This window comes from Gorilla gorilla, chromosome 8 (assembly GCF_029281585.2).
Source record: "Gorilla gorilla gorilla isolate KB3781 chromosome 8, NHGRI_mGorGor1-v2.1_pri, whole genome shotgun sequence".
Taxonomy (NCBI): Eukaryota; Metazoa; Chordata; class Mammalia; order Primates; family Hominidae; genus Gorilla; species Gorilla gorilla.
The window spans coordinates 18,210,001-18,220,000 of NC_073232.2; positions in this window are offsets into that span (position 1 = coordinate 18,210,001).

The following is a 10,000-nucleotide window of genomic DNA, read 5'->3' on the forward strand; positions in this document are numbered from 1 at the left end:
TTTTGAAGTGTTTCTCAGAAAATCCTGTGAAATTTTCTCTTACCATAATCAATAAGTAGATATGCAGAAGAGTTTTCATTAATAAGACAAATTATAAGCCATAAATATTTTAACCAATGCCCATGTATCATCTCTGCTTAAACATGTTGTTACAACTGTTTATCAATAGCATTATTTTTTAAAAGATGCTAACAAATATTAAATAATATATAGCTTCCACTTATTATAAACTCCATATATCCCAGCACTGTATTTAAAATCTTACTTAAGTAATCCAGTTTGGCATTTGCAACAAATCTCTGGGGTGAGAGTTATCCATCTTTTTACAGATGAATAAACTAAAGCTGAGGAATAAGTTGCATGACAACCTAACTTGTAGGAGTTGAAGCAGGAATTGAACTCAGGCCTGAGGACAGACTCTGAGTGCTTAAGTCACTACATGCTTTTTCTCAGTGTTAATCATATGTAATGTAAGGAAAGGATTACATCTGTTTTGTTCTTAGCTATGTCCCCTTAGCTTAGCAGAAGGCACAGCGTACAGTAAGCACCCACTGAACAATCGTTGAATACATGAATATATTTAAAGAAGATATTATACTAGAAACTAAGAGACGGGAGGCTAAAAACAAACAAAATTATTACTTCAAGGAAGTTTTCAGTAGGGGGTTTCTGGTAGGATATGGAAATGTGGAATAGAAATAACTATAATACAAAGCAGCTTTTTTCAAGTGCAATACAGTATTCACAAATGCAGTGTTACCGTTTCAAAGGAAGAGAGTCCATTACCAAAACAAGGTAAGAGGATTCCTCATACTAACTCTGTTATCATGATTTAGCTTTGAAAATAGGCAATATGGTGTTCTTGGGTGCTTTTTCATACACCCAAGATCAAGTATTCTTGGTCACCTAGGACATGATAGCATTATTAAAATTTCTACTTATGGAAAAGATTAATCTAGAACAATCTATCTTAATAGTAAAATCAATGTGTTAGGAGAGATGTGTGTGGGGATACATTCACTAAAAATTAAGTAGTTTTGAAGATGTGATGGCTGCCCTATATGATGTCAATACAAGAGAAACATTGGTATAATCTTAAGCTTGTTATCCTGTATAGTAAGATAAATTCTAATACTGCAGTACTTAGCTATGACAATAAATTAGAATCTTGTAGATATAAAGTTAGGAATTGGTTATACAGGACGCTTTAATAGTGTGTGTTAAGGCAAATAATAAGAAAGAATGATTGGAGGAAAATACCACACAAACAGTGCACAAGCAACTTACTCCATGCTTTTCTTACATTGAACTTTTTATTAAACTAGATTTCTTTGCCACTCCATGAGGCTTACTGTGTTTCTTTGCTCCTCTTTCACATTAGGTACTATCCCCGTTACATTGAAAACAAAAATATTGCTTATATGTTTAAAATGTAGAATCTAAAATTTGTTCATCTAGCAAGGCGCAGTGACTCACGCCTGTAATCCCAGCACTTTGAGAGGCTGAGACGGGGGGATCACGTGAGGTAGAGTTCGAGACCAGCCTGACTAACATGGAGAAACTCCATCTCTACTAAAAATATAAATTTGCCGGGTGTGGTGGCGGGTGCCTGTAATCCCAGCTATAGGGAGGCTGAGGCAGGAGAATCACTTGAACCCCGGAGGTGGAGGTTGCAGTGAGCCGAGATCACACCACTGCACTCCAGCCTGGGCAACAGAGCAAGACTCCATCTTTAAATAAATAAATAAATAAAATTCTTCATCTAAAGTTATTAAATTGGGTGATTTCTATTTAGAAAGAGTCTATACATTTGTCTGCAAGTTATTAGGTATCTGGAATTCCTGTTTTGGGGTTTTTTGTTTGTTTGTTTGTTTTTTGAGACGGAGTTTCGTTCTGTCACCCAGGCTGGAGTGTAGTGGCACGATCTCGTGGAATTCCTGTTTTTGCTTTCATGTTGCTAGGATTTTAGTCTCATTCTATTTGGTTTATGCATAAGAACTCAGATTGAAAAAAATAGTCTTATGTCGTAATTTCTTTGAATAGTACAACATTCGTCTTTGCAACTCTTCTCTCTCCAGTCTTCTGGCAGTTGATGCCACTGCCTCAGATGCCTGATGGGCTTCCTGGCACTTTTATAATATATCACTGAGTATTGGCTTACAAGTGTTAGGAGAAAATGGAGCCGAAGACGTGGACTTTCCCATTTGGCACCTCTTCACCATCAGTGCTCACGTCTGAATTGTTGACTATTCTTAAATCATGAAAGGACTTCTACAAACCTTGTAAAGACCTTAGTTCAAAAACATTTTTATATGTAGTTTAGAGACCCACAGAGAAAGTGACCTTTCAAGAAGACGGGTTCAACCCAGAGAATGAGGAAATGGCTAAGAACAAATATTAACCCAGTGAAATGAGTATGAAGAAGGCCAAGTAGGAATAGAGGCAAATTATGGAATCTGTATATTTTATTTGACTGAAAATATCCTTTGGCAGTACCTAGGGAACCAGGAAGGCTGGGGAAGGAGAATATAGCCTTAAAAATATATAATCACTACATGGATAGCCATTTGTCCAAGAACTTTCCGACTATGAAAGACTTTAAGAATTTGCCTGACTTTTATCATTTACTTATGTCAGAATTTGAACTGTTACTTTTATGTATGTAATGCCTAAATACATAAACATCCTGCAAATAAAAACTGCAACCTCCTGGAATGTGGAGCTACTTTCACTGCTGTTCTAAAAGAACTTTTCTCAAACATGCTCTAAAGTGAATACTTTGCCTTACTGATAACCAGTGCCATTGCAATACAAACCAAGCACAGAACAACAGAGATTGGGCAACCTACAATCTGCATTCAACTTGAAGACCTTTGAGGACGGGGTTCTGTCTGCACTGTCTTCTTCTGTGGGATGGTGGTGGTGTGTGTGAACAAGCGCAAAGTCCATATCCAGTGATACACTTTTAATATTCTATTCCTTAAATGACATATTTAATGCAACTGGCATTTATTGTCATGCATTAACAGGCAAACATATAAGTCGCAGGAAAACGCCATCCCATGCAAAATTTATATATATATATATATATATATATATATATACACACACACATGTGTATATATATATATACACACACACACACAGATATGTGTGTATATATATATATAGCATCATTTCCCAAATTGCAACATCAACATATAGCCCTACTCTGAGTTATGTGGTCCTAGAAGTCATGTGTCTTCTCGTATATGTGTGTATGTGTGCTTGCCTAAACACACAAATTCAAAGTACTGTTCACTCTCATCATTACATTCTTAGCAAGTATCAAGATTTAGAAAGAAATTATTGCTTATAGTGCTTCTAAAACATTGATACTCGTTTTCAATATCAAGATCAAATGTCAATGTTTTAGAAGCATTGTAAGCAATCAATGTTTTAGAAGCATTAGAAGCAATGATTTCTTGAAATCTGAAATATCCTTTTGTGATCCAAGAAATTTAAAATTTAAAAGTTACTTCTCAGGTATAAGGTCAACAGATAACGAGAAAAAATATTTAGGATCTCATTTTCCATTTTCCAAGATTTCAGATTAGGGTGTTTCTTCAATCCTTTGAAGTCATAAACCTTTGACTAAATTTTCCCTAGAAAAATTGAAGCTGAAACTTAGGACTCTAAAAATGAAAAGTTTTTAAATCATACATCAATATATACATTAAAAGGGAGACTGCTGATCCCCAAGGGGAGTGATTTTAGCTTGAATTATCTGTTTGATTTCATATATTAGACAGACCTTCATATATATGTCATATATATGAAATGTCATATGATAGTATTTCATGTGTATATGACAGTATTGCAAATTCACCTTACTTTATGTGAACAAAGTTTAGTCCATACAACTTTAGTTTTCAAATAAATAGAAAATTAAATTATGCACCAAATAGTTTGTCTCTATTTATATCTGGCTTTGTGATGAAAGTGAAGCAAGTTTTGAAAATTAGTATTTTTACTCAGTCAATTATCTAAGAGCACAAAGTAGATCTGCCTTGGTTGTTTTCAAGTGCTCCTGAATAAGGCCACACTTCTATGCAAGAATCTGCCAGTGTGATGGAAAGACAGAAGCAGTCCCTTCAGGTTCTTATTATTGTTGTTGTTGTTTCTTGAAATGGAGTTTCGCTCTTTCGCCCAGGCTGGAGTGAAGTGGTGCGATCTCAGCTGACTGCAACCTCTGCCCCCGGGTTCAAGTGATTCTCCTGCCTCAGCCTTCCAAGTAACTGAGACGGGGTTTTGCCATGTTGGCCAGGCTGGTCTTGAACTCCTGACCTCAGGCAACCCACCTGCCTCGGCCTCCCAAAATGCTAGGATTACAGGTGTGAGCTACAGTGTCCAGCCTCCTTCTGGTTCTTAATCAGGAAACCCCAAATATACTTGACTGGTTTGTTGTCCCATAAGGTATGGACTTGTTGTGGGAAGTAAACAAAAAATAAATATTCGAAACCTGGCTTAATCTTGCCTAGTTTGTTTTTACAAATCCAAATATATCCATGTAAGGTATATGCAAAAATATCTCTTGATCTAGTGACAAAATCTGTGCATGCAAAATTAAAAGTGCCTTATACTAACAGAGAGAAAATTTTCCTTTTATATGCCTACTACTCATTCAATAATATGTTTATTCAGCTAGTGTTTTGTGTTGTGAAGAATAAGAAAACTTAATTTGAAATTTGGTATGTAAAAACATTTTTTCCCGTGCTAGCTAAACTTAAACATACTATAATATGCTTCAGAATTTTCATTCTAGTTTTGTTGTTGTTTCATGTTTTGTTTTGCTATTCTGTGGTATTCTTAACCATTTCATCTTCCATCAGAGGGGTGTGAACGTCATTTTCACAAGCAAATGAAAGATATATAAGAGGCCTAGTACAAACTGTAACTTCCATAGATGTCAGCTAATTGTAAAAGTTAATTATTAAGTTTTGTTTACTAGAAAAGCATGACATGGCTGTTTGCCAAAGTTTTTATATGTTAAAATAGTAATAAGGAGTTATAGATAAATGTGTTTCCTGAACTAAGGATAATTAAATTTATCAATATTGATTTATTTCATATATTTACACAAATTTTCTCCCTCTTTATTTTACCTTAAAAATGTGATCATTTTACCCCACTCATGTTTCCCATCCACATAACTAAGCAAGGTTATTTGGCATTAAATCCTTCCTTCTCTGAACAGAAGTGATTCATTCTTCCAGATAATATCTAACACCTTCATAATTATCATTAATCTTTGAATTAATACAAATTTAGGTATTTACATATTTTAACACCACACAAAATTCGTTGTAAAAATCTTTAGCTTCTTTAGTATATCTAAAATCATGTTTTCAAAGGTTTTTTCCTTACTGTAAGTTTAAAACCAATTCACTGTGGAAAACTAAACTGTCATCAGCTAATTGTCTCAACTACAAACATTTATTTGAAGTGTGTATACATGTCAGAATGTGTGTGTGTATAGCTTGTGAGAACAAGTGATTTAGACTATAAAATGCTGAAAAGAGTGAAGACTATTCTTGCTATATGGTAGAAAGTGAATTCATAACAAGTATATTTTTGAGATGTTGGTCCTGTGCAAGCTTAACATCATTCAGCGGCAGAAAGGAATTTGGTGCCCTATTTGTACTTCCATCTCACCTCCTATTCACTTTCTTTGTAACCTTTTTTCTTCTTACGAACTTGGCATTCTATTGAACATCAGGTTCCCGAAGAGTAATAGCAAATAAGGAAGCTTGATGGGCTGCCTTAGCATCGGGTGCACCAGAAGACGACAGATCCCAAAGAAATGCGAGATGTGTGCTGGAGACTCACCCCAGCGTATTTACACTTTGATGGTCCTGAGAAACTTAGGTAATGCTAGATGACGAGTTAGTGGGTGCAGCGCACCAGCATGGCACATGTATACATATGTAACTAACCTGCACAATGTGCACATGTACCCTAAAACTTAAAGTATAATAAAAAAAATTAAAAAAAAAAAAAAAAAAAAAAAAAGAAACTTGGGACCCAAGGGTTGTGGCGCTGAATCTCATCAAAGGTACCATGCACACTTTAGAGACAAAAGCTGGCATTGCCATCCAGTGGCGGCATCCGGTATTGCATGTTCCACCAAACCTCGTTTGTTTTGCTTGGACACTGTGTCCTACATAGAAAATAAAATACAAGGACTTTGTTTATTTTCTCTTCTATCTTAACAATTCAATGTATGTAATAAGCAAGCAGAAGTAGTTGTTAAAGTGTCTTTCATTTTAAGTTTGAGTTTTACTATTTCCCCTCTAGATTTGGATGTAGCGTGTGTAGAATGAACAAATGTTTAGGCAAAATAAAAATTCACTAATATTTTTGAACGAAGATTTAAAGTACTTAAAATGGACTCCAAATGAGCAACTCTTTATAAGATCAGGGAATTTCTAGTGATTAAAAATCGCAATGGTTCGGCCCATTTATTTTAATAGCATTACTATTAACTCAAAGATGTATTGATAGGGACTCACACCAAGGTTGTGATTATACCAACATAAGCTCTCCAACTTAGAGTACCTGGTGCAGTTCACATGTGTGTGTTTAATAAATGCATGAACTAAGAAAGAAGAACATGGAGAGATTTTTCCTGTTGTCAGTTTGATGTTGAAGGGCACATTGTTTTTCTATTATGTTGCTGACTTCTGTATTTATTCCACATGTATCAGAAACATTTCTCCCACCTTCTGGGTAAATTGTAATGGAGGTCTCACCCAGACCCTTTAGGTTTGAATTGGTTAACAATTCAAGCAGCCCTACTTTTTCAGCACTTTTTATTTTTTTAAAAAAATAGCATTTTGTTTTTCCTTCAAACCTCACATCTTCCAAGCCCTTCAAAGAGCTGTACTGATGAATGCATGTTTCTAATAGACTTCAAGAGGGTTATCCTGGACGCCTGGTATAAGTTCAGGGGTCCCCTCCCCCTTTATTTACCTGTTGTGTGTCATTAGCTCCTGCTTTTTTTTAATGTTACAAACTCTGTGTACTTTTTGTAAGCATTGGTTTTCAATGCTGTGTTGCCATTTGGTTTTCATTCATAGGAGAAGTTTAAAAGGAGAAATGAGATCTTACATGAAAGATTGTGCTCAGCACTTTTTATTTGGCAGGGGCAAGTATGAGTGGAGTTATTTCACCTAAGACATAGAATTATTTTGTTATGTGGAAGACATTATTTACATTCTCTTATGTTAATACAAATATATAACGCATTCAAGGTAATCCACAAAGCTAAAATGAAAATCCAGTTATCTGAGATTTGTTTCCTTGGCATACGTACTAACTGGTCTATAGGGGGCCTTTGGCACATAAATGTTTATTTATTTTGAGCTTAGTGGCATCAGCCATTTTTAACAAACCATAAACTGCTAACAAGCTTCAACATAAAGAAGAAACATATAAAGACAATATGGATAAGATATGTAAATAGTAACACCCTGACTTACAATGACTTTTTTATTTGAAATAACTTTTATTAAGCAGAGTAAACTGAATGGATCATTTTCATGTATGTTCACCCATTAAAATAATTTAAATATTTTCTTTAAAAAGAAAAAAATTGGTATTTGTTACCTTTCTGTTTTTCTGCTATATATTTTCTTAATAGGTAAGCAAATGCTTTCTTTCAGAAAAGTTGGAATTCATCCAAATTACAACAACAAAAAAATCTGCACACAATTAAGTATTCTTAGAAGTGCTATCCAGTGCCCACTTTCTTCTTGTTTGGAGTACATGTGTTTATATTCCACTCTTCAGGCCTTGAGCCTGCATACTGGGCTGTCTTTGTGTGGCAATATGGTTCGTTCATTTAACAAATTAATCATTTTGTTACTAATATTATTTTAAAATGCACACATACCGTTCATATTTCTGTTCTGATCTCAATTACTGTTTGGAGTACTTGAGTTTATAAAGTGAAACACTGCTGTCATTATAGGATCAGTTTTTGAGAGTTTTGTGATGGCTTTGTCATTGGACGTGCAAAAGACCCAAAGTGACAATACAAAGTAAGAAAGAATGGGAAGACGTGTTAAGAGAGAGCATGGCACTGGATCTCAGTTGTCCCTTGCTAGGAATTATTGTCATATACTCAGTGCTGACAACTATAGGTTGGAATTTTGCAGTGCAGTTGCCTTAAATTTTAACCGTGGAAATAAGCCATGTTCATACCTTTCCCATTGAAAACTGTTGTAAGGCTTGGTATCCTGAAAATCTGCGTCTAGGAGACAGTCTAGTACGCTCCTGGTCACTTGGTAGTCCTCTAGGTTATCAGATTGACAGACCACAGAAAGAAGGGTGAATATAGTATAACAAGATATTTTGAGAGAGAGAACTTTTATTCACCTAATTTTTATTAAAGTATATTGTTATATTTGTTCTATTTTATTATTAGATATTGTTGTTAATCTCTTACTGTGCCTAATTCATAAATTAAACTTTATCGTAAGTATGTATGTATAGAAAAAACGTGGTATATATAGGGTTCAACATTGTTTTGGGCATCCACTGGGGTCCATGAAACGTAGCCCCTGTGGATAAAGGGGGGGCTACTGCACACTTAAATATGGACTACTGTTACTCCCTCTGCAAATACTTCTTGGAAAGTTATTAAATGAAGATAATGTGGAGTCCTGTACAAAAATCAGTCAACTTAATAATACTCCAAAGATATTAGGCTTTTTAATTACTGGTAGAAAGGCTGTTGTATGAGTCTCACTTTGTATTTCAACTTGAAGCAGCTTCCTAGGATTCCATACCAAGATCTTCCCCTTTACCTGTCTATATTTTACACTGAGCTTGAAGAGATAGTTTAAGATTGGCTGTAGGAGAAAAAGCCAGAATACAATGGTGGATTTATAAGAACCTACCTGGGCAATGTGTTATGGTGTTTAACTGTTTAAAAAGAAAGACTTTATACTGGGAAATTAAGTCATAAAGATGCCACCATTCCCATCCATTGGCTCCACATACCGCTACCCTCCAATGCCAAAGTTCACAGAATTTGGCCATCAAATATCTATATATAGTTTTGATGAAGTTAGGAGATTTACCTAAATTTATGTAATGTTTTATGCTTGTAAATTTGATCTAAATAGAAAAAGTAAAGTAAACCATTAAAAACCTCAATGGACAGTTGATGCAAAATATGGAAAAATAAGAATATCAATGGATGCAATCCAGTATGAAAACAGGCCTCATTAAAAGCGAAACATTCTGTCCTCCTCCTTTACAACACACTTACAAGATTTCCAAAATCGCATTTAGATGGTAGTTTTAAAAATGTATGAAACTGAATCAAAGTAAAAAATGTTTCACAGTGACAAAAATACACAAAGCAAAAGTTGCTGCTAAAACCAAAATAGATTACTTCTAGTTTTAAATAGACATATTTTTGACAAAATTATGTTTTAAAAAAATCTTTTACAATCTATAAATAATAATTCTGCTAAATTTACTGAATGTGAACAGATAATAAATAAGAATAATGGTAACTATGAATAGAAGAAAATACTTTCCCTACTGTATATACCTGACTTCAAGAAATTTATCTCTCTACTGTCATTCTCTTAGGCCAGATGCTAGTTTGGAAAAAGGAAAATAATACCATAATATTTTTTGGCATTACACCCTAATTAAAAGGGCAGTTGGCAAAATTTTGTTGCATATATAACTTGATTTCTAGAGCTACAGTGTTTGAAGACATCATCTGGGCTAGGGATGGAGGGCAGCTAATAAGACTATCTCAAACAATATGTCACTAATCCAGAAACTGTAATTTCCTATCAAAATGAGGCATTTTCCTTATATGTAATGTGAATATTCTTCCCTAAAAGCGTAGAGTGTATAGTGTAGGAGAAGAAACTCAATTTCTGGAGGAACTCCAAAGGCTTGCTTTTTATCTGATGTTGATAAAGAATGGAAAATA